Here is a 24593-nt window from a genome sequence, read left to right as displayed (position 1 = left end):
CCTTTTATAGAATTAAAGTCCCGAACGTCCATGTTGAGGTAAGAAACCATTTTGGACTCTTTTTAAGAATTACTTTTAGAATTTGCTTGGATTTTTGTATAAACCTTAAACCAAGTATGAATTAAAGGGATGTGAAAGAAAAACACCAAGAGCTGTGAATTAAGGCTTCGAACCGATTAAATTGATTGTGATTTAAGTAAACTTAATATAACCCACTAAATGAACATCACTACCTATGAATTTTTAATACTGAGCATAATATGACATGTTAAGAGTTTATATGAAATTTGGTAATCATTGGATAAGGTTAATTAGCTAAACCAAGTAACGGGGTAAAATGACCATAGTGCGAAATTTAACTTTGGTTCATGATTTAGATGACCTCCAAATTCTATGAAACTTTTTATTAAACCTAGATTCGAGTTCAGACTACGTCACTTTCAACGCATGAACCCATGACATAGGTTCAAATTGTCTCACTTTTAAGGTATGAAGCCTTAATACTATGGGGAGTGTCCTTGTGAAAAAAACAAGAATCCTTAAAACAATTAACAATGGAGGTGCAGGGAATTGAACCCCGTGCCTCTCGCATGCGAAGCGAGCGCTCTACCATTTGAGCTACACCCCCTTTTATAGAATTAAAGTCTCGAACGTCCCTGTTGAGGTAAGAAACCACTTTAGACTCTTTTTAAGAATTACTTTTAGAATTTTCTTGGACTTTTGTATAAACCTTAAACCAAGTATGAATTAAAGGAATGTAAAAGAAAAACACCAAGAACCGTGAGTTAAGGCTTCGAACCGATCAAATTTCTTAAGATTCAAGTAACGTTAAAATAACCTACTAAATGAACTCCGCTGTATATGAATTTTTAATACTGAGCATAATACGACAGGTTAAAAGTCTTTATGAAATTTGGCAGGTGATTGGATAAGGTTAATTAACTAAACCAAGTAACGGTTGTAAAATGAACATAATGCACCTAAGGAAATTTACCATTGGTTCATGATATAGACGACTGCCTAATGCTATGAAATTTTGTATTAAACCTAGATACGAGTTTAGACTATGTCGCTTGTAAGGCATGAAGTCATGGCATAGGTTCAGACTGTGTCGGTTGAAATGCATGAAGCCTTGAACGTAAGTTCAGACTGTGTTGCTTGCAACGTATGAAGCCTTGGACACAGAGTGTCAGGTTGATGACTAGTACCATAAATACTAGGGAGAGTTTCTTGGAGAACAATACAACGATCATAGGGGCTTTTTGATAATTTCTTACATCATATTCCTAAATGGGCAATTTGGATATGTACTTAATTTTCCTACACACGGTCCACACGAGCGCGTATGGACCTACAAGTTGGTTTGCAAACCTCCTAGACCTCTTTCTGGTCGGCAAGCCCAACCCTCTTCAAGCTTGTCTTTGACACTCGTGTCGTTTCAAACTCTCGAATCTTGCGTATGCCTCGACTTAACTTGAGTGCATACTCTTGGTGTTTTGGATGATAGACTATCCTCCTCGGTTATATTATTACACTTCTCAATCTTGACCCTCTCATGGTCGGATGGGCGCCACTTGAGGAGCGCTCCTTGATTGTCTTGCGTGTGGGGGTCACAACTTAATTTCTCTTAGTGTGGTTGTGACACTCTTCCCTACTTAACTTAGTTATCATCTTCCATAAATTTCTTGGTGTCACAAATGTATCGTTGATTGTGACACCAAACAACAACTCCCTATGACTTCGCCTTTACAAGCAAAATAAATAAATTACCTATTCTTCCACCCTCCTCAAGTTAGAATAGTAACTACCTATTCATTGCTTCTATTGGCCAGAACAGTAGACTATCTACTCATACAGGCTCCTTGGGCTAGAAAAATATAAGGTCATGGTTCCCCACTAGGCATAACCAGAGCTACCTTAATAGTGTATCTTTTATGACTCTTGGAGTCCCTTATGGGTGATAACTAATTCCTATGTACCAAGTAAACCCTAACCCATGTTTATTAATTTATGAACAGGGGTCATGTCCAAACGTTCCTATAAGGTACCTAATCATCCCAAAAAGTTCGTGTGCCTCAAAAGCTAGGTTCTAAGATCAAATTATCATAAGACAATAGCTCATGATCGCCCAAATACTAATTGGGAACATACGAGTTTCCAAATTCTCAAACATGAATTTAAAATTATACATAGGCATAAATCATGCCCAACATACTCAAATAAAGAAAAATAAATCAATAAAGTAGGCTTAAGTACTTGTGAGATCATAAAACTACTTGTATTCACAATTCATGCAAGCGAATACTGAAAAACGGAATATTGTGCTAAACGGTAAAGTTTTAGGTTTTCGAGGCTTATCTTTCATAAGGCGGTCAATTAGGCTTCTAAATATGAATGTTAATCATTTGCCAAAGGTTCTAATCGACTCCTACAAGTATTTTTTTAAACTTTCTCGAATTAGTTACTTACTAATTTGGTTGTATTTTGGTGTATTTGGGTGCTCGATTCAGACTTTCTCAAGGTTGAAATTCCTTCAAACTTCTTGAGCAAGTGGCAAATAGTGCCTATTTTCTAGAATTTTTTTTTTCTTTTTCTTTTTGAGAAACCGTCTACAAGTATTTGAACTGATTCAAAAATGCGAACAAAGGTTTGTCTATATAATGGTTTACTTGTTCGGTCGTGTTTGTGATCGCTTTTTGCGACATTCCGTAAGTTGTTTGCTCCTCAATTTTCTTGAGTAGGTCCAAATTGAGTATATTTTTTCCCACTCAAATCAAAACTTAATGTGAACCTCGTATAAAAATGGTTAAACTAATCTATTTATTACTCAATAGGTTAAAAACCTAAAGAGGATGACATGGCAAGCTCTAGAGTTGCCACATCATCAGTCGCAGAAGCACGTAAGAATTTCAACTTTCTACCCTCTAAAAATCATGTTTTTTTTTCTCTTGATCAGTAAGCGTCCACTCGATTTCTTTAGGAATCGTGTAGTTCTACACACCATAAATTGTTTAGGACTGATCTCAATTTATTTGGCTTATTAACGAGCAAGATATAAGAGGCCAAAGTGAGGTACCTGAGAATGAACTTACTTCAATTATCAACTTCAATTTGTTCTCGAATTAGGAGCATATTCTTATTTTTTTCACAACTTCTTCACAAGTTTTGTAACGCCCCTAATTTTCTAAACCTAATTAGTGACGTCACCCATGCATACATAATTCTTAAATCCAAAAAAAAAAAAACCTATCTCCGAAAATAAAACCTTCAATAATTGAATTAAGAAAATAAATCTAAATAAAACAATATTCAATGCTTTAACTTAAAACAATTAAACTCCTAAAAATCTCCCCTCTCCAACTTTCATGGTGTCATCAGCTCCACCGTTAACCGTACCTTGGTGTCTTGCCTTTACCTGAAAAATGTAGGTAGCACGTGGCTTGAGTATTTTATGAAATACTCAGTAAGTCACCCCACTGTTGGGGTTAGGAATGCAAACACATGCAACATATGAGCGGGACCTAACTTTTCATAAACTTTACATAGGCTTGGGCACTTTTCTATTTCGGGTAGGGTTGGGTGTGTGGTACTCCTTCACACACGACCCACGTACGCGTACATGGACTCACCAGACAGGCTCGTATACATATCCCCTAAGCCTGCCTTGGTCACGCACAACGTGTTACACGTCATCGGACACCACATAATAGAAAAGGGCCCGCATGATATCATGGCGAACATAAATATATAAATGGGAAGAATTCCGATGCACGTGACATACATATATGCATGAGATCCCTTAACATATTTAATATGGCATTACATAAGCAGTGATAACATCGCATATACGTTTCTTACATTACATGGCATCTCACTTGACTTACATTAAATGGCATATTACATAACATGAAAGTACATTTCAGTTGCATAAACATCTCATGACATGACTCGATAATACTACGTGTATTCATGGCATCGATCAACATTTTTATGGCATATATCACGAACATCTCATTCATAACTTCACATAACATAAACAAACAGTCAACATAACCCATTACGTTTCCTAGCATAAACAGTCACATAATTCATACATCATATAGTCATATCACATAATAAAACGTAGTGCATGCAGGGGCCACAGGGCACGCACCATCATACAACACGTAGTAAACTAACTCCAACAGTAAGGTCACTTACCTCGATGGCCTTAGCCAAAGTCACTCACAACAAACTAATCCCAACGGTTAAATACGTCCTATAATAACCACATAAAAACTTAGGAGTTCAATGATTAAAACTACCTCATTTAATGATTCTTTCAGGTGGATTTGGTGTAATAGATTCTTCATAAATGGAAAGGGTGAGAGGGTTTTTTCGGAGTTTAATTGTTTGGGATGTAAATTCTTTTTAACCCGAACAACTTATGTTAAAAACTGTAACGACCCAGTAGGAGATATTTCTCTTACAGGCTTCCCCTCAAGGCTTTAAAACGTGTGTGTTAGGAGAAGGTTTCCACACCCTTATGAAGGGTGTTTTGTTCTCCTCTACAACTAATGTAGGACATCACAATCCACCCCCCTTCGGGGCCCAGCTTTCTCGCTGGCACACCGTCTCGTGGCTATCCCCCTTCGAGGAACAACCACCTTGCTGGCACATCGCCCGGTGTCTGGCTCTAATACTATTTAGTAACGACCCAAGCCCACCACTAGTAGATATTGTCCTCTTTGGGATTTCTCTTACGAGCTTCTTTTCAAGACTTTAAAACGCGTTTGCTAGGGAAGGTTTCAACACTTGTGTTTTGTTCTCCCCCAACCAATGTGGACATCACAAAAACTGAACTCCACCCACCCAACCATATAGTTTTGGGTTTGTTTGATTTAAGTTTGAATTTTTTAAATTTTTTTTTTTTTTTTTTTTTGTTTCTAATAAAAATAATGTAGGAGACCATGTGTTCCTAAAGATAGCACCCATGAGACTGATGTTCAGATTTTGATAGGAAAGGGAAGGTAAGCCCCAAGTTCATCAATCCTTATGAGATACTAGAAAGAATAGGACCAGTGGCTTGTAGACTTGCAATCCCCCGTACACAATATATTTTATGCGTCGCCCCACTCACATGATAGCACATGATACACTTCCCTCTAGAAAGGACTTAACGTGTAAAGAAGAGTCGATACAAAATTTCTCCAAATTTTAATTCTTTATGGATAAGAACTAAGAAAATGATTAACAAGCGGTAACGAATTTCATAAAAAAATAATTTGGATTATTAAAAAAAAAAAAAAATTAAAATTTTGGAAAGTGGTAAATTACCTCATTTATAAAGTTTAAAAGAACCACCAAAATTGTCATTGCTGACCAAATTAGATCCTCCATAGTACCCTTATGCACATAATCAACGGTCTATTGAAATCTAGCTATTGGATCTCCCTCTAAATTGGATATAATCTAGAACATTCACAGATCATCAAATCCAATGGCTAAAATTCAAAACTAAATTCGACAAAGCTCTGATCGGCACAAGATTTTCTAGCGAAAAATTCAAAAGGATCAGCTACAAAATCATGGTGGTTCTAGACGTTTCAAAGCCGGTGGATCTTTTCTCTTGTCATGAGCCATGTGCGTTCATTTGGAGAAAGAAGCAAGCAACATCGAGCCTTCAATCACGAGTTATAAGCTTTTTCATTTTTTAGGTTTTGAGTTCTCATGTTCCTTCCAAATTTGAGAGCTATAGTCCATCATTTTCCTCCAAACTTGTTTTTATACTTTCTAAATAAGATTAACCACAATTTTGGTGAAGGAAAGAAGGGGCAAAATGCCCCAAATCTATTTCCCAAATTTGGGCCACCATTGAAGTAATCCAGAGGAGCTTAAAAAATTCAATTTGATGATACACGCGAATTCGTCGTGTGAGACCTATCCCAATCGATTCGGTTTTTCGAAGCCTCGAAAATCGGGTCGTGATAATAGTAGTCTGAGACTGGAGGCCACCCTTAGATGAGAATAGAGATAGGTCCCTAGAGCATGATTGCATGTGTTTGCATTTGCTGGAGTGGGGCCATTTACGGAGTATTTTTCGAAATACTCAGGCCGTGTGCCACATCATTTTTCAGGTAAAGGCAAGGCACACATCCACGAAGAACGGCGACATCGTGAGCAGAAACTGTGGCACGTGCATAAGGTATATTCATATTTAAATTCCTAGTCTTAGGTTAGAATAGATTGTTTTGCATTTCATGGTTTTAAATTATTTTGTATTTGTTTTTATTTTCTCTAAATTTCACTCTCTCGTATTTAAACACGTCAGACCATCCGTATTTTCTAGAGAAGATGATGTTTTAAATGTTTTCACATTTATATTATGGATGATGTTTTCTTTTAAGAGTTATATTTTTGCATAAAAAATGAACATGAGACTTTAGTAGCGACTCTGAATATGTAGAAATTTACGGTTGTTACACAAGGCCTATGACATGTAAGAGAACCACTAGAAACACATCAAACTGCTAGAAAACATTGTTAGACTTAAGTAAGGTCTATGACAGCTAAGAGAACCACTAGAAACTTTGAGGCCTTTCTAGAAGCTCAGATAATTAAACTAGACTGGAACTTCCTATAATCTAGATGCGATGATATTCTACAAGTGGGTGACTTATTGAGATCTTTTATTTTGTTTTTAATTGTGTTATTATTTATTTAATTATTTAAATTTTACTATAGTTTTATTTTCTTGTTGTATTTTTTTTACTTTGAATCTTTTAGTCGCAATCTAAATTTTGAAGTCTTCAAAATTGGGTAATCAAAAAATGAAAGGTTGAAAACAATGGTAGGCAATTTGAAATAAAAATATTCATTAACAGAAAATTATGAATTAATTGTTTAAAAAATGTATTACATTAAAAATTATAAGATAAAGTATTCAACATATTAACATATTATTTAAAATTAATACGATCATAACTCAATAAATAAAACATCTATTATTGTTCAAAATATCTATTGGTTCAAATTTCAACAAACTCGAGAGGTAAAAAAGACTTTTATAATGTAATGAATCGAAAAATTAAAAAAAAAAAAAAAAAAAAAAAACTCAGTCCACACAGAACCCGCCGCTCTCCAAACGCCAATCTTCAGTTAGACGATCTTCATCCTTCAGCCCAAGCCTCTTAGACCATCTGCAACGAAGATACAAAAAGAAATTTGAGAGAGAATGAGAAAACCGAAGAAAAATAATATTAAAATTTTCAAAAAGTGGCAATTTCCTTATTTATAAAGTTTAAAAGAATCACCAAATTGTCATGGATGACCAAGTTAAATCCTCCATAGTACCTTTATGCACATAACTCATAGTCTTTTGAAATCTAGCCGTTGAATTTCTCTCTGAATTGGATATAATCTAGAACGTTCGATCATCAAATCCAACGGTTGGAATTCAAAACTAATTTCGAAAAATCTCTGATCTGCATGGGATTTTCTTGCAAAAGATCCAAAACGATCAACTCTGCAAAATCATGGCGGTTCTAGACGTTTCAAAGGCGGTGGATCATTTCTCTTAAGTTATGAGCCATGTGTGTTCATTTGGAGCAAGAAACAAGCAACACTGATCCTTCAATCACGAGTTATAAGCTTTTCATTTTTTGAGTTTTGAGTTCTCATGTTCCTTCCAAATTCGAGAGCTATAGTCCACTATTTGCCTCCAGACTTTTCCTAAGTAAGATTAACCACAATTTTAGTGAAGGAAAGAAGGGGCAAAATGCCTCAAATCTATTTCCCAAATTTGGGCATCAAGAGGAGCTTAAAAAATTCAATTTGATGTTACACGCCAATTAGTCATTAGTCATGTGAGACTTATCCCAATAGGTTTCTGCACCTCGAAAAAACATTTCCATAGAAGACCTGAAAGGGTAATAACTCCAAGAGTTTTCCTAATTAGAAAAATTCAATTTCAGATAAGTTTTGGGGATAAAACTCAAACTCTTGTTTCAAGCCCGTTTTACTTAAAATTGATGTTTTCGTTAGACTTAGGGAACTAAATAAAGCATATCTGATTGAAGAATTGAGGGATAATTCGTCTAAGAACAAGCTATATAGAAGGATCAAACTCTACGTTTTGGGATTAGTTGCAGACGGAAGGTTGGAATCATATATTGGGCACACTTACGTAAAGTCGTCCTCCCAAATTAATTCATTTAGTTTGAGAGGAGTATAAACCATTTAGTTTGAGAGGAGTATAAACAAGACTTCTTGTGAGAAAAAATAGTGGCCTTAATATGCAACAATGATCCTACTTAATAAACCTTAAAATTGAGTACTCCACCGAGTTTGACTCCATCTTTTAGTTTCTGAGACTCCATCTTTTAATTTCTAACTCTTTCTTGAGACTCCATCTTTAAGTTTACTTGAGACTCCATCTTTAAGTTTTAGGAGAGGATTGAGGGAAGAAATGTAAGGACCCTAGATTTCTACTAACTTAAAGTCGCTACCATACATGTAATGTAAAGTCGTATTCCCTTAGGTGAATATCTGCACACCCTTTACTGGGATCTATCATTTTAAGTTTACTGGGATTCCCTTAGGTGAATATATGCACACCTTTACTGGGATCTATCATTTTAAGTTTACTGGGATTCCCTTAGGTGAATATCTGCACACCCTTTACTAATATTTGCACACCCTTTACGGATTCCCTTAGGTGAATATCTGCACACCCTTTACTAATATCTGCACACCCTTTACTGGGATCTATCATTTTAAGTTTAATGGGATTCCCTTAGGTGAATATCTGCACACCCTTTACTAATATCTGCACACCCTTGGGATCTCTGCACACCCTTTACTGGGATCTATCATTTTAAGTTTACTGGGATTCCCTTAGGTGAATATCTGCTGGGATTCCCTTAGGTGAATATCTGCACACCCTTTACTGGGATCTATCATTTTCTTTACTCTGGGATTCCCTTAGGTGAATATCTGCACCCCCTTTATTGGGATCTATCATTTTCTTTACTAATATCTGAGATTCCCTTAGGTCCCTTAGGTGAATATCTGCACACCCTTTACTGGGATCTATCATTTTCTTTACTCTGGGATTCCCTTAGGTGAATATCTGCACACCCTTTACTGGGATCTATCATTTTCTTTACTAATATCTGGGATTCCCTTAGGTCCCTTAGGTGAATATCTGCACGCCCTTTACTGGGATCTATCATTTTCTTTACTAATATCTGCACACCCTTTACTGGGATCTATCATTTTAAGTTTACTGGGATTCCCTTAGGTGAATATCTGCACACCCTTTACTTGGGATCTATCATTTTAAGTTTACTAGGATCTATCATTTTAAGTTTACTAGGATCTATCATTTTAAGTCGTATTCCCTTAAAACTTTCAAAAACATGTCTTCCGGTTGTAGTACATAATATCAGAGCCAAGTTTCAATCTTGGGACCTATGGGTTATGGGCCCACCATGCTTCTGCTGCGCCACTCTGATTTATAAAATATTTGGACAATTTTTCGATTTGTGTGTGTCATCCTTCCACAAGGGTCATGCTAATCTTCTCTGTATCGTTCCAATTTTTACTCGTTTTAACCTCTATTCGATTGTTTTTCCCCGATTTCGATATTGACCTTATTATGATTTGAATTAGGTTGTACAAGAAAATTTTAGAAAATTTGAAGCTCCTAACACAAGAAAAAGCTTGCTCAGCAAGGCACGCATCATCCATATTTAGTCATTATGACTTTTCTCAAGTAATGCTTGTGTAAGGACATAATAGCATTCGAGCAAATCTTGGTTGAAAATGCTATATATGTTAAGGAAAATTAACAAAATACCCTATGATGATAGTTTATGATGCATACCGATTTTTATGTTTTCCATTGTGCTAGAATGGAGGATAAGATATTATGATATGTGGTCTGGGTGACTAATAGGTGTTATTTCCCCGTTCAGCTTGTTTGAATGTTTAGATTATGATTTCCTTGCTAGTTGATAGGAACATCTCCTAATAAGCATGTATGAATGAGTCGATTATGTTTTTCGTGCTTTACATGATTGATAGAAATATCTCCCTAACAAAGTATGCATGAGTGAACCAAGCTAAAATTAGGTCACTAGAGCTAGAGCAGTTTACATGTAGACTTCACCCTAAGATTATGAGTAACGATCATATGTCTGGACTTACGTGCACCCAGAGATTGGGTTTAACCCCCAAGGAGCTAACCCCAAGCATCATAAAAAATGCTAGATGAGGACTAAATCACCTAGATGACCCTAAGAACCTAATAAGCCTCCATGACATCTAAGAATGATTAAGAAAGCTTAACATGCTTAACAATAGTATGAACAATCATCATCATAAAGCATGCTCAATATGAAAAACATCATCATATTATTAAGGAAATGTCATGAAACATCATACTCATCAATAATAAGCCATCAAGGGCATCAAACATAATATGTACGTCATGCATTGAAACATAAATCACGTACATATAACATGCATCACAGCTCAAGCATCATACTCATACATCATCATAAACATCATACATCATCATGCTCATAAATAAAACAATAACCCAAATAATTGTAGTTTATCCTATAGTAAGGTCACCTACTTGATTGACTTTAGCCAAAGTACTCCCTAACTAGATAAACGTAAGCTCCCGTTCCTTGAGAGTTGTTCCCAACGTTGCTGGGGTTTTGTTTCCTATCACACCATTCGCCACCTTTCATTAGTATTTCACAATTAAATTAATAATAATTTAATAAACGTGAAATATGGCTCTAAAGTGGCCTCAATTACCTTAATCATGGCCAAAAACGGGTCCAGGAGAGTCGAAATGGTGGAAACCGTGCTGAAAACTGGTGAGCCAAGCCCAAACAGTCCTAGAGCTGCCAGAGCGTCGCTGTAAGTCGATTATGCCGAGTCGAGCTGAAGTACTCCTTAATAACTAGCTAAACGTAAGCTCCCGTTCCATGAGAGTTGCTTCCAACGTTGCTGGAGTTTTATTTCCTACTCTAAAATGGCCTCAATTACCTTAATTGAGGCCGGAAACGGTTCGGCTCAAAAGATCGTTGTGTTTAATACATGCATGTGACGTCAACAATGTAGGTAACAAAATTAGGGGCATTACACAATTGATATCAAAGCCAAGTTTCAAATCTTGGGACCAGTGAGTTATGGGCCCACCACGCTTCCGCTGCACCACTCTGATTTATAAAAAAAATTTGGACTATTTCTTTATTGGTGTGTGTCATCCTTCTATAAGGGCCATGTTAATCACCTCTGTATCGTTCCAATTTTTACATGTTTTGACCTCTATTCGATTGTTCTTCTCCGATTTCAATGTTAACCTCATTATGATTTGAATTAGGTTATACTAGAGAAATTTTAGAAAATTTGAAGCTCCTAGCACAAGGAAAAGCTAGCTCGGCAAGGCATGCGTCATCCATATAAATAATCATTCTTACTTTTCTCAAGTAATGCTTGCACAAAGACATACTAGCATGTGAGCATATCTTGACTTATGTGGTAGATTATGCATGTTTAGGACTCTAGAAAGGCTTTTTGGATGAAAATATTATATATGTTAAGGAAAATTAACAAAATACCCCTAGGATCTCAACTTTCTACCCTCTAAAAATCATGTTTTTTCTTTGATCATTGAGCACTTCCACTCAATTTCTTCACGAATCGTGTAGTTCTACACACCATGGATTGTTTAGTACTGATCTCAATTCATTTGGCTTATTAACGAGCAAGATATAAGAGGTTAAAGTGAGGTACCTGAGAATGACTTTACCTCGATTTTCAACTTCAATTTGTTCTCGAATTAGAACCATATTCTTATCTTTTTCACAAGTTCTTCCCAAGTTTGTTCCTTAATTTGCCTTAAAGCTAATGGTATGAGATCAATGCTATGACTTAAAGTTATGGGTTTCAAAACTTACAAATTTATCGAACGTCAACCTTTTTGGTTCTTGGATTCTAGATTTCTACTAACCTACTAACCACGCTTCCGCTACGCAACTCTGATTTATAAAATATAGAAGTAGCACGTGACTTGAATATCTGCAGACCTTCAAGGCTCCTTCTAATCGGGCTAGCAGACACCCGAAACTGCACACCTTCAGGGATCCTTCTAATCGGGCTAGCGGACACCCGAAAGGAGTAGGGACCATCGTTATGATGATTATTGTACCCTTATGTACTTCTCATCATATGATTATATATCATAACTTTTAAAACATTTCTTGAGGTTGTGCATCATATCAGAGCAAAGTTTCGATCATGGTGGGTTATGGGCCCACCACGCTTTCGCTGCGCCACTCTGATTTATAAAATATTTGAACCATTTTTCAATTTGTGTGTGTCATCCTTCCACAAGGGTAATGCTAATCTTCTCTGTATCGTTCCAATTTTTACCCGTTTTAACCTTTATTCGATTGTTTTCCCTCGATTTTGATGTTGACCTTATTATGATTTGAATTAGGTTATACTAGAGAAATTTGAGAAAATTTGAAGCTCCTAGCACAAGAAAAAGCTTGCTGAGCAAGGCATGTGTCATCCATATAAATAGTCATTCTGACTTTTCTCAAGTAATGCATGCGTAAGAACATAAAAGCATGCGAGCATATCTTGCCTTAGATGTTAGAATATGCATGTTAAGGACTTTAGAAGGGCTATTTTGATTAAAATGCTATATATGTTGAGGAAAATTAATAGAATACCTCTAGGATGAGAACTTATGATGCATACCTATTTTTAGTTTACTGTTGTGCTAGAATGGAGGATAAGATATTATGATATGTGGTCTGGGTGACTAATGAGTGTTATTTCCTGGTTGAGTTTGCTTAAATGTTTACATTATGATTTCCTTACTGGTTGATAGGAATATATCCCTAATAAGCATGCATGAATGAGTAGATTATGTTTTTCGTGCTTTAGGTTATTGATAGAAATAACTCCCTAACAAAGTATGCATGAGTGATCTAAGCTAAGATGAGTGCATTAGAGCTATAGCGGTTTATATGTTGACCTAGGTCAGTACATTTCTAATAGATCGAGCACTCTAGGATTACGAGTAGCAATCATACGTCTAGACTTGAGTGCACCCAGAGATTGAGTTAGCCCCCAAAGAGCTAACTCCAAGCATCATAAAAAATGTGAGATGAGGACTAAATCACCTAGATGCCCCTAAGGACCTAATAAGCGTCCATGACATCTAAGAATGATTAAGAAAGCTTAACAAGCTGAACAATAGTATGAACAATCATCATCATATAGCATGTTCAATATGGAAAACATCATCATATTAAGGAAATGTCATGAGACATCATACTCATAAATAATAAGCCATCAAGGGCATCAAACATAATATGTACGTCATGCATCGAAACATAAATCACGTACATATAACATGCATCACAGCTCGAGCATCATACTCATACATCATCATGCTCGTAGATAAAACTGTAAAGCAAACAATTATAGTATATCCTATAGTAAGGCCACTTACTTGGGTAGCCTTAGCCGAAGTACTCCCTAACTAGCTAAATGTAAGCTCCCGTTCCTTGAGAGTTGTTTACAATGTTTCCGGGGTTTTGTTTCCTATCCTGCCATTCGCCACCTTTCATTAGTATTTCACAATTAAATTAATAATAATTTAATAAACGTGAAATACGGCTCTAAAATGGTCTAAATTACCTTAATCGGGACCGAAAACGGGTCTGAGAGGTTGAAATGGTGGAAATTGGGCCGAAACTAGTGAGTTGAGCTGAAACAATCGTAGAGCTGCCAGAGCGTCGTTGTAAGCTGTTTATGCCGAGTCGAGCGGAAGTACTTCCTAACTAGCAAAACGTAAGCTCCCATTCCTTGATAGCTGCTTCCAACGTTGGTAGGATTTTGTTTCCTATCACACTATTCGCAACTTTTCATAAGTATTTCACAATTAAATTAAAATAATTTAAGAAATGTGAAATAGGACTCTATAATGACCTCAATTACCTTCATTGGGGCCGAAAACGGGTCTGAGAGGGTCGAAAACTAGTGAGCAGAGTTGTAGAGCTGCCAGATTCATGTCATGGTCCAGCTTAAAAGATTGTTGTGTTTAATACATGCAGCCATGTCGCTCAAGCACTATGGGTTAGAATACAATTCATGTCACGGTTTGGCAATAGAGTGAGCCACCGCTCAAGCACTATGGCTTAAGTGAATATCTGAATAAACTTTCAAAAACATGGTAGGTATTCCCTTAGGTGAATATCTGCACACCCTTTACTGGGATCTATCATTTTAAGTCGTATTCCCTTAAAACTTTCAAAAACATGTCTTCAGGTTGTAGTACATAATATCAGAGCAAAGTTTCAATCTTGGGACCTATGGTTTTTGAACCCCGTGCCTCTCGCATGCAAAGCGAGCGCTCTACCATATGAGCTACACCCCCTTCATAAAATAAATGTCTCAAACGTTCATGATGAGGTAAGAAGCCATTTTGGACTCTTTTAAGAAGTACTTTTAGATTAAACCAAGTATGAATTAAGGAATGTGAAAGAAAAATACCTAGAATCGTGATTTAAGGCTCCGAACCGATCAAATTTCTCAGGATTTAAGTAACGTTAAAATAACTCGCTAAATGAACTCTGTTGCCTATGAATGTTTAATACGAGCATAATACGACATGTTAGAAGTTTATATGACATTTGGTGGTCATTGGATAAGATTAATTCGCTAAACCAATTAACAGTGTAAAATGACCATAATGCACATAAGGAAATTTACCTATGGTTCATGATCTAGATGACCTCCAAGTTCTATGAAACTTTGTATTAAACCTAGATGTGAGTTTAGACTATGTCGTTTGGAACGCATAAAATCATTGCATAGGTTCAGACTGTGTCACTTGAAATGTATGAAGTCTTGGACATAGGTTAACATTGTGTCGCTTGGAACGTAGGAGCCTTGGACTCAGGATGTCACGTTCATGACTAGTACCATAAATACTAGGGGAGTGTCTTCGAGAATAAGACAACAATCAAGGACTAGAAAAAGGATCCAGATTCAAGTTCTGAAGATAAAAACCTAAAATAACAGTACCAAGACCCTTAGACCAAAACTAAGGTTGAGACCTCATACGCCAAGGATCAAAGTCTTAAACATAGATCATGATAAGAACATCCAATTCAAGAACAGAACTAAGGAGTCCAAGTACTTATACTCCTGTGCCCTATGGCCTAAGTGAGCTACCTTGTGGCACATACGTGTGTCACAGTGTGGGCGAGCGTGTCGAGATTAGTGTCTCGTGCAGCTTCCTTTGAAATGGATTTTTTCAAGGACAGTACCAGGCGGCACGGGTGTGCGGTGTTGCGTTCTAGCCCGCGTGTTGGAGGTTGCTACATACACCCGCTATCCGACACGATATCCGTAAGTGACATGGCATGGGCACGGGAGGGCCAATGCCTGGATAGAACCCGGATGGATGGATGTTCAGCAAGTCCCGATGAGATGAGCGACACGCTGGCCCATTCTCGATAGCATGATCAAGTGAGTTTTGATGGTCAACGCACCCTGAGACTCGGGACGGTATCAAGACATATTGGCCATGTCGATGGAGATCGAGATGACAAGATGAGACGTGGTGGTGCATTGAGAGTCCTTGGTCCGAGCAGAGGCAAGGTCGAGGTGAATGCCTTGGCCTAGTGTAGAGGTAAGTCAGTTGTGTTGCATACTATTGAACATGCACGCGCATGCGGCGTGTGTGATCGAACGAGCTTGGATTCGGCACAACTGATGTTCGATTAACGAAGACAAACCTCGCCAAGGTCCGACAAGCCAAAAAGCCGAGGCGAAAAATATATCTAAGACTTAATTTCTCTTAAAGCTGGTCATAAGCGTGTCTAGATCATGACGCCGCGTGGTCAAGAATGTATGGCAGTAAGAATAAGAAAAAAGAAAGAAATTGTGTAATAGACTAGAATCTTTGTACTCATTCCATTTGTTAAGTACTTATGTATGGATAAAATAAATGTATTGAAAGTTGTGTTTTAAATTCTTGTGTTTTATTTCTCATTTAAAACAAACCAATGTGCAAAGGGAGCATTCTACCATATGAACTACACCCCTTTATAGAATAAAGGTCTCGAACCTTCATGATGAGGTAAGAAGCCATTTTGGACTCTTCTTAAGAATACTTATAGAGTTTACTTGGATTTTTGTATAAACCTTAATCCAAGTATGAATTAAAGGAATGTGAAAGAAAAACACCTAGAACCGTGATTTAAGGCTCCGAATCTATCAAATTTCTCATGATTTAATTAATGTTAAAATAACCCACTCAATGAACTCTACTGCCTATGAATTTTTAATAATGAACATAATATGATATGTTACAAGTTTATTTGAAAAAAAATTTGGTGGTCATTGGATAAGGTTAATTAGATCTCAGGTTCATGACTAGTACCGTAAATACGAGGGGAGTGTCTTGGATAAGGTTACTTTTAGAATTTGCTTGGATTTTTGTATAAACCTTAAACTAAGTATGAATTAAAGGAATGTAAAAGAAAAACACCAAGAGCCGTGAATTAAGGCTTCGAGCCGATTAAATTGATTGTGATTTAAGTAACATTAATATAACCCACTAAATGAACTCGACTGCCTATGAATTTTTAATACTGAGAATAATATGACATGTTAAGAGTTTATATGAAATTTGGTAATCATTGGATAAGGTTAATTAGCTAAACCAAGTAACGGTGTAAAATGACCATAATGCACATAAGGAAATTTAACTTTGGTTCATGATCTAGATGACCTCCAAATGTTAGAAACTTTTTATTAAACCTAGATTCGAGTTCAGACTACGTCGCTTTTCAATGCATGAATCCATGGCATAGGTTCAAATTGTGTCACTTTTAATGTATGGAGCCTTTGACGTATGTTAATAGTACGTCGCTTTGAACGTATGAAGCCTTTAACAAAGGATGTCAGGTTCATGAATAGTACCATAAATACTAGGGGGAGTGTCCTGGAGAACGAAGCAACAATCAAGGACTAGAACAAGTATCAAGATCCAAGTTTTAAAGATAAGAATCTTAAAACAAATAACAATAGAGGTGCAGGGAATTGAATCCCATGCCTTTTGCATGAGAAGCGAACACTCTACCATATGAGCTACACCCCCTTAATAAAATAAAGGTCCCGAACATTCATGGTGAGGTAAGAATCCATTTTGGACTCTTCTTATGAAGTACTTTTAGAATTTGCTTGGATTTTTGTATAAACCTTAAACCAAGTAGGAATTAAGGGAATGTGAAAGAAAAACACCAAGAACCATGAGTTAAGGCTCCGAACCGATCAAATTTCTTAGGATTTAAGTAACGTTAAAATAACATACTAAAGGAACTCCGCTGCATATGAATTTTTAATACTAAGCATAATACGACATGTTAATAGTTTATATGAAATTATGTAATTATTGGATAAGGTTAATTAGCTAAACCAAGTAATGATGTAAATGAACCTAATGCACCTAAGGAAATTTACCATTGGTTCATGATCTAGACGATTGCCTAATGCTATGAATCTTTGTATTAAATCTAGATACGAGTTTAGACTACATCGCTTGTAACACATGAAGTCATGGCATAGGTTCAGACTGTGTCGGTTGAAATGTATGAAGCCTTGGACGCAAGTTCAGACTGTGTCGCTTAGAACGTATGAAGCCTTGGACACAGAATGTCAGGTTCATGACTAGTACTAAAAATACTAGGGGGAGTTTCTTGGAGAACAATACAACGATCAAATACTAGAACAAGGATTAAGATCCAAGTTCTTAAGAAAAGAACCCAGAACAATAGTACCAAGCCCCTTGGATCGAAACTAAGGTTGAGACCTCAAAATTTAAGGATCAAAGTCTTAAAGATAGATCATGATAAGAACTCACAATTAAAGATAAGAACTAAAGAGTCCAAGTCATTACAACATGAACAAGAACTAAAGAGTCCAAGTAATTACAACATGAACAAGAAAAGAAATGAACAAGAAAAAAAATACTGTTATAGGCTAGAAACTTTATACTCATTTATTAATTTCATGTTTTAATTACATATGAATCTATAAAATAAATGTATTGTAAATTATAAAAGTATAAAATTTACCCATCTTATCGAGTCATTTGATCCTTACAATAATATAAGTATTTGAACTTAAGATTTCAAAACAAACAAAATGGAGTTGCACGAACTTGAACCATTTGCTTCTTCATGCAAAGAGAGCGCTCAACCATATGAGCTACATCCCCTTTATAAAGCAAATGCCCCGAACGTCCATGACGTGGTAAGTAGCCATCTTGTACTCTTCTTAAGAAATACCTTTATATAAACCTTAAACCAAGTATAAATTAAAGGAATAAATGTGGGAAGCTCTGAACCGATCAAATTCTTGAATATTTGCTTGTAATGCATACGTATGAAGCCTTGAACACAGGATGTTAGGTTCATTACTAGCATCGTAAATATTAGAGGGAGTGCCTTGGAGAACAAGACAATGATCAAGGAACCCAGAACAAGGATCAATATCCAAGCATCTTTTTTTCTATAGTTTAGAGTCATCAAGTCACCCAATCCTTACACAATTCTCCAAGGATTTGAACCTAAGATTGAAACTTGTGCCTCGCATGCGAAGCGAGCGCTCTACCATATGAGCTACACCCCCTTTATAGAATAAAGATCTCGAACGTCCATGATGAGGTAAGTAGCCATTTTGGACTCTTCATAATCAATGCTTGTAAACCTTAAACAAAGTATGAATTAAAGGAAAGAAAAACACCAAGAACCGTGAGCAAGGATTTGAACCTAAGATTGAAACTTGTGCCTCGCATGCGAAGCGAGCGCTCTACCATATGAGCTACACCCCCTTTATAGAATAAAGATCTCGAACGTCCATGATGAGGTAAGTAGCCATTTTGGACTCTTCATAATCAATGCTTGTAAACCTTAAACAAAGTATGAATTAAAGGAAAGAAAAACACCAAGAACCGTGAGTTATCAAAACAAACACAACAATGGAGGTGTAGGGAGGGAATTGAACCCTGTGCCTCTCGCATGCGAAGCGAGCGCTCTACCATATGAGCTACACACCCTTTATAGAATAAAGGTCTCGAACGTCCATGATGAGGTAAGTAGCCATTTTGGACTTTCATGTACTTTTAGAATTTTCTTGGATCTTTGTATAAACCTCAGACCAAGTATGAATTAAAGAAATGTGAAAGAAAAACACCAAGAACTGTGAGTCAAGGCTCCGAATCGATCAAATTGCTCGTGATTTAAGTAACATTAAAATAATCCACTAAATGAACTCTGTTGCCTATAAATTTTTAATACTGAACATAATATGACATGTTAAGAGTTTATATGAAATTTGGTAGTCACTGGACAAGGTTAATTAGCTAAACCAAGTAACGGTGTAAAATGTAAATGACCATAATGCACATAAAGAAATTAACATTTGGTTCATCATCTAGATGACCACCCATTGCTATGAAACTTTATTAAAAGTAGATTCAATTTCAAACTACAACCATGGCATAGGTTTAGCCTGTGTTGCTTTGAAGATAAGAACCCAAAAAAATAGTACAAAGACTCTTAGATAGGCTAGAATCTTAAAGCAAATACAATGGGGGTGCAAGGAATTGAACCTCGTGCCTCTCGCATGCAAAGCAAGCACTTTACCATATGAGCTACACCCCCTTCATAAAATAAATGTCTCAAACGTTTATGGTGAGGTAAGAAGCCATTTTGGACTCTTTTAAGAAGTACTTTTAGAATTTTCTTGGATCTTTGTATAAACCTTAAACGAAGTATGAATTAAAAGAATGTGAAAGAAAAATACCTAGCATCGTGATTTAAGGCTTTGAACTGATCAAATTTCTCAGGATTTAAGTAACGTTAAAATAACCCACTAAATGAACTCTGCAGCCTGTGAATTTTTAATACGAGCATAATATGACATGTTAGAAGTTTAAATGACATTTGGTGGTCATTGGATAAGGTTAATTCACTAAACCAATTAATAGTGTAAAATGACCATAATGCACATAAGGAAATTTACTTGTTGTTCATGATCTAGAATGACCTCCAAATTCTATGAAACTTTGTATTAAACCTAGATGTGAGTTTAGACTATATCGTTTGGAACGCATGAAATCATTGCATAGGTTCAGACTGTGTCACTTGAAATGTATGAAGTCTTGGACGTATGATAACATTGTGTCGCTTGGATGAGCCTTGGACTCAGGATATCACGTTCATGACTAGTACCATAAATACTAGGGAGAGTGTCTTGGTGAATAAGACAACAATCAAGGACTAGAAAAAGGATCAAGATTCAAGTTCTACCAAAATAACAGTACCAAGACCCTTAGACCAGAACTAAGGTTGAGACCTCATACTCCGAGTATCAAAGTCTTAAACATAGATCATGATAAGAACATACAAGTCAAGAACAGAACTAAAGAGTCCAAGTACTTACATCCCTTGTGCCCTATGGCCTAAGTGAGCTACCCTGTGGCACATACTTGTGTCATAGTGTGGGCGAGCGTGCCAAGATGAGTGTCTCATGCGGCTTTCTTTGAAATGAATTTTTTCAAGGACAGTACCGAGAGGCACGGGTGTGCGGGTATTGCGCTCTAGCCCACGTGTTGGAGGTTGCTACATACACCCACTATTCGACACAATTTCCTTAAATGACATGGCATGGGCATGGGAGGGCCAATGCCTCGATAGAACCCGGATTGATTGATGTTCGGCAAGTCCCGATAAGATGAGGGACACGCGGGCCCGTTCTCGATAGCATGACCAAGTGAGTTTTGATGGCCGACGACACTTCGAGACTCGGGATGGTATCAAGACATATTGGCCATGTCGATGGAGATCGAGATGACAAGATGAGACGCGATGGTGTATTGAGAGTCCTTGGCTCGAGGAGAGGCAAGATCGAGTTGAATGACTTGGCCTAGTGTAGAGGTAAGTCGGTTGTGTCGCATACAATTTAACATGCATGCGCAGGCGGCGTGTGTGGTCGAACGAGCTTGGATTCTGCACAACCGATGTTCGATTGGCGAAGACAAACCTCGCCCACGACGAAGCCACAAAATCGGGGCGAAAAATATATATGGGGATTAATTCTCCTTAAAGCTGGTCGTGAGCATGTCTAGATCATGACACTGCACGATCAAGAATGTAGGATCATGACCGTAAGAACAAGAAAAGAAAAGAAATTGTGTAATAGACTAGAATCTTTATACTCATTCCATTTTTTAATTACTTATGTATGGTTAAAATAAATGTATTGAAAGTTGTGTTTTAAATTCTCTGTGTTTTATTTCTCATTAAAAACAAACCCATAAGCATTCTACCATATGAGCTACACCCCCTTTATAGAATAAAGGTCTCCAACGTTCATGATGAGGTAAGAAGACATTTTGTACTCTTCTTAAGAAGTACTTTTAGAATTTGTTTGGATTTCTGTATAAACCTTCAACCAAGTATGAATTAAAGGGATGTGAAAGAAAAACACCAAGAACCGTGAGTTAATGCACCGAACCAATCAAATTTCCCAGTATTTAAGTCACGTTAAAATAACTCACTAAATGAACTCTGCTGCCAATGAATTTTTAATACATAGCATAATATGATATGTTTGGAGTTTATATGAAATTTGGTTGTCCTTGTTTAAGGTTAATTAGTTAATCCAATTAACGGTGTAAAATGACCATAATGCACATAAGGAAATTTACCTATTGTTCATGATATAATAGATGACCTCCAAATTCTATGAAACTTTATATTAAACCTAGATGCGAGTTTAGACTATGTCGTTTGGAACGCATGAAACCATTACATAGGTTTAGACTGGGTCACTTGAAATGTATGAAGCCTTGGACATAAGTTAATATTGTGTTGCTTCGAACGTATAAAGTCTTGGACACAGGATGTCAAGTTCATGATTATACCATAAATACTACGAGGAGTATCTTTAGAACATGAAAACAATCAAGAAGTAGAAAAAGAATCAAGATCCAAATTGATAAGAACCAAGAACAATAGTACCAAGAACCTTAGATCACAAGGACAAGAAGTAGAAAAAGAATCAAGATCCAAATTCGAAAGATAAGAACAACTAAGGTTGAGTCATAATCCAAGTTTTAATGATAGATCATGATAAGAACTCACAAGTCAAGTGTGATAGGCTAGAATCTTAAAACAAAAATACAATGGAGGTGCAAGGAATTGAACCCCGTGCCTCTCGCATGCAAAGTGAGCGCTCTACCATATGAGCTACACCCCCTTCATAAAATAAATGTCTCAAACGTTCATCATGAGGTAAGAAGTCATTTTGGACTCTTTTAAGAAGTACTTTTAGAATTTTCGTGGATCTTTGTATAAACCTTAAACTAAGTATGAATTAAAGGAATGTGAAAGAAAAATATCTAGAATCGTGATTTAAGGCTCCGAACCGATCAAATTACTTAGGATTTAAGTAACGTTAAAATAACCCAATAAATGAACTCTGCTGCCTATGAATGTTTAATACGAGCATAATACGACATGTTAGAAGTTTATATGACATTTGATTGTCATTGGATAAGATTAGTTCGCTAAACCAATTAACAGTGTAAAATGACCATAATGCACATAAAAAAATTTACCTATGGTTCATGATCTAGATGACCTCCAAGTTCTATGAAACTTTGTATTAAACCTAGATGTGAGTTTAGACTATATCGTTTGGAACGCATGAAATCATTGCGTAGGTTCAGACTGTGTCACTTGAAATGTATGAAGTCTTGGACGTAGGTTAACATTGTGTCGCTTGGAACGTAGGAGCCTTGGACTCAGGATGTCACGTTCATGAAAAGGATCAAGATTCAAGTTCTACCAAAATAACAGTACCAAGACCCTTAGACCAGAACTAAGGTTGAGACCTCATAATAGGCTATAGTACCAAGACCCTTAGATCACAAGGACAACTAAGGTTGAGTCAAAATCCAAGTTTTAATGATAGATCACGATAAGAATTCACAAGTCAATCACAAATCAAGTGTGATAGGTCAATCACAAATCAAGTGTGATAGGCTAGAATCACAAATCAAGTGTGATAGGTCAATCACAAATCAAGTGTGATAGGCTAGAATCTTAAAACAAAAATACAATGGAGGTGCAGGGAATTGAACCCCGTGCCTCTCGCATGCGAAGTGAGCGCTCTACCATATGAGCTACACCCCCTTCATAAAATAAATGTCTCAAACGTTCATGATGAGGTAAGAAGCCATTTTGGACTCTTTTCAGAAGTACTTTTAGAATTTTCTTGGATCTTTGTATAAACCTTAAACCAAGTATGAATTAAAGGAATGTGAAAGAAAAATACCTAGAATTGTGATTTAAGGCTCCAAACCGATCAAATTTCTAAGGATTTAAGTAACGTTAAAATAACCCACTAAATGAACTCTGTTGCCTATGAATGTTTAATAGGAGCATAATACGACATGTTAGAAGTTTAAATGACATTTGGTGGTCATTGGATAAGATTAATTCGCTAAACAATAGAGGTACAAGGAACTGAACCTCGTGGAACTGAAAACAAATAAATACGATAGAGGTGCAGTGCCTCGCGAGCACTCTACCATATGAGCTACGAACTTCATGATGAGGTAAGAAGCTCTGAAGAAGGAGAACCTAAGATTTCAAAACAAACACAATGGAGGTGCAGGGAATTGAACCCTGTGCCTCTCGCATGCGAAGCGAGCGCTCTACCATATGAGCTACACCCCCTTTATAAAATAAATGTCTTAAACATCCATGACGAGGTAAGCAGCGATTTTGGACTCTTCTTAACAAGTACTTGTAGAAATTTCTTGGATCTTTGTATAAACCTTCAGCCAAGTATGAATTAAAGGAATGTGAAAGAAAAACACCAAGAACCGTGAGTTAAGACTTCGAACCAATTAAACTGCTCGTGATTTAGGTAACATTAAAATGACCATAATGCACATAAGTAAATTTAACTTTGGTTCATGTTCTAGAGGACCTCCAAATACTATGGAACTTTTTATTAAACCTAGATTCGAGTACCGATTATGTCACTTGGAGTGCATGAACCCATGGCATAGGTTCAAACTTTGTTACTTGAAATGTATGAAATCTTGGACGTAGGTTAACACTATCGCTTTGAACGTATGAACCCTTGGACACAAGATGTCAGGTTCATGACACACAGGATGTCAGGTTCATGACTAGTGCCATAAATACTAGGGGAGTGTCTTGGAGAACAAGATAACGATCAAGGACTGAACAAGGATCAAGATCCAAGTTTTGTAGATAAGAAGCAGAAAAAAATGTATCCAGACCCTTAGATCATAATAGAATTGAACCTTGTTCCTCTTGCATGCAAAGCGAGTGCTCTACCGTATGAGTTACAACCCCCTTACACAATATAGGTCCTGAACGTCCATAACGAGGTAAGTAGCCATTTTGGACTCTTCTTAAGAAATACTTGTAGAAATTGCTTGGATCTTTGTATAAACCTTAAAT

The 24593-nt window shown here is 36.7% G+C and overlaps 6 non-coding genes across 6 annotated transcripts; all 6 read right to left on the bottom strand.

The window, feature by feature from the left end:
- Window positions 1–555: 555 nt before the first annotated feature.
- On the bottom strand, window positions 556–628 carry TRNAA-CGC (transfer RNA alanine (anticodon CGC)). The gene has a single exon. It is a non-coding gene; the product is annotated as a tRNA-Ala (tRNA).
- Window positions 629–9499: 8871 nt separating this feature from the next.
- Window positions 9500–9604, bottom strand: LOC111797750 (U6 spliceosomal RNA). The gene has a single exon (XR_002815576.1). It is a non-coding gene; the product is annotated as a U6 spliceosomal RNA (small nuclear RNA).
- Window positions 9605–11228: 1624 nt separating this feature from the next.
- On the bottom strand, window positions 11229–11334 carry LOC111797768 (U6 spliceosomal RNA). Its single transcript, XR_002815594.1, has one exon. It is a non-coding gene; the product is annotated as a U6 spliceosomal RNA (small nuclear RNA).
- Window positions 11335–12347: 1013 nt separating this feature from the next.
- On the bottom strand, window positions 12348–12452 carry LOC111797756 (U6 spliceosomal RNA). The gene has a single exon (XR_002815582.1). It is a non-coding gene; the product is annotated as a U6 spliceosomal RNA (small nuclear RNA).
- A 10763-nt stretch (window positions 12453–23215) lies between these two features.
- On the bottom strand, window positions 23216–23288 carry TRNAA-CGC (transfer RNA alanine (anticodon CGC)). The gene has a single exon. It is a non-coding gene; the product is annotated as a tRNA-Ala (tRNA).
- Window positions 23289–23761: 473 nt separating this feature from the next.
- On the bottom strand, window positions 23762–23834 carry TRNAA-CGC (transfer RNA alanine (anticodon CGC)). Its single transcript has one exon. It is a non-coding gene; the product is annotated as a tRNA-Ala (tRNA).
- Between the last annotated feature and the right edge of the window lie 759 nt (window positions 23835–24593).

This window comes from Cucurbita pepo, chromosome 6, assembly GCF_057944985.1.
Source record: "Cucurbita pepo subsp. pepo isolate OVF chromosome 6, ASM5794498v1, whole genome shotgun sequence".
Classification (NCBI taxonomy): domain Eukaryota; kingdom Viridiplantae; phylum Streptophyta; class Magnoliopsida; order Cucurbitales; family Cucurbitaceae; genus Cucurbita; species Cucurbita pepo.
The sequence above is the reverse complement of the archived record's forward strand: the minus strand, read 5'-3'. Positions and strand labels throughout refer to the sequence as shown.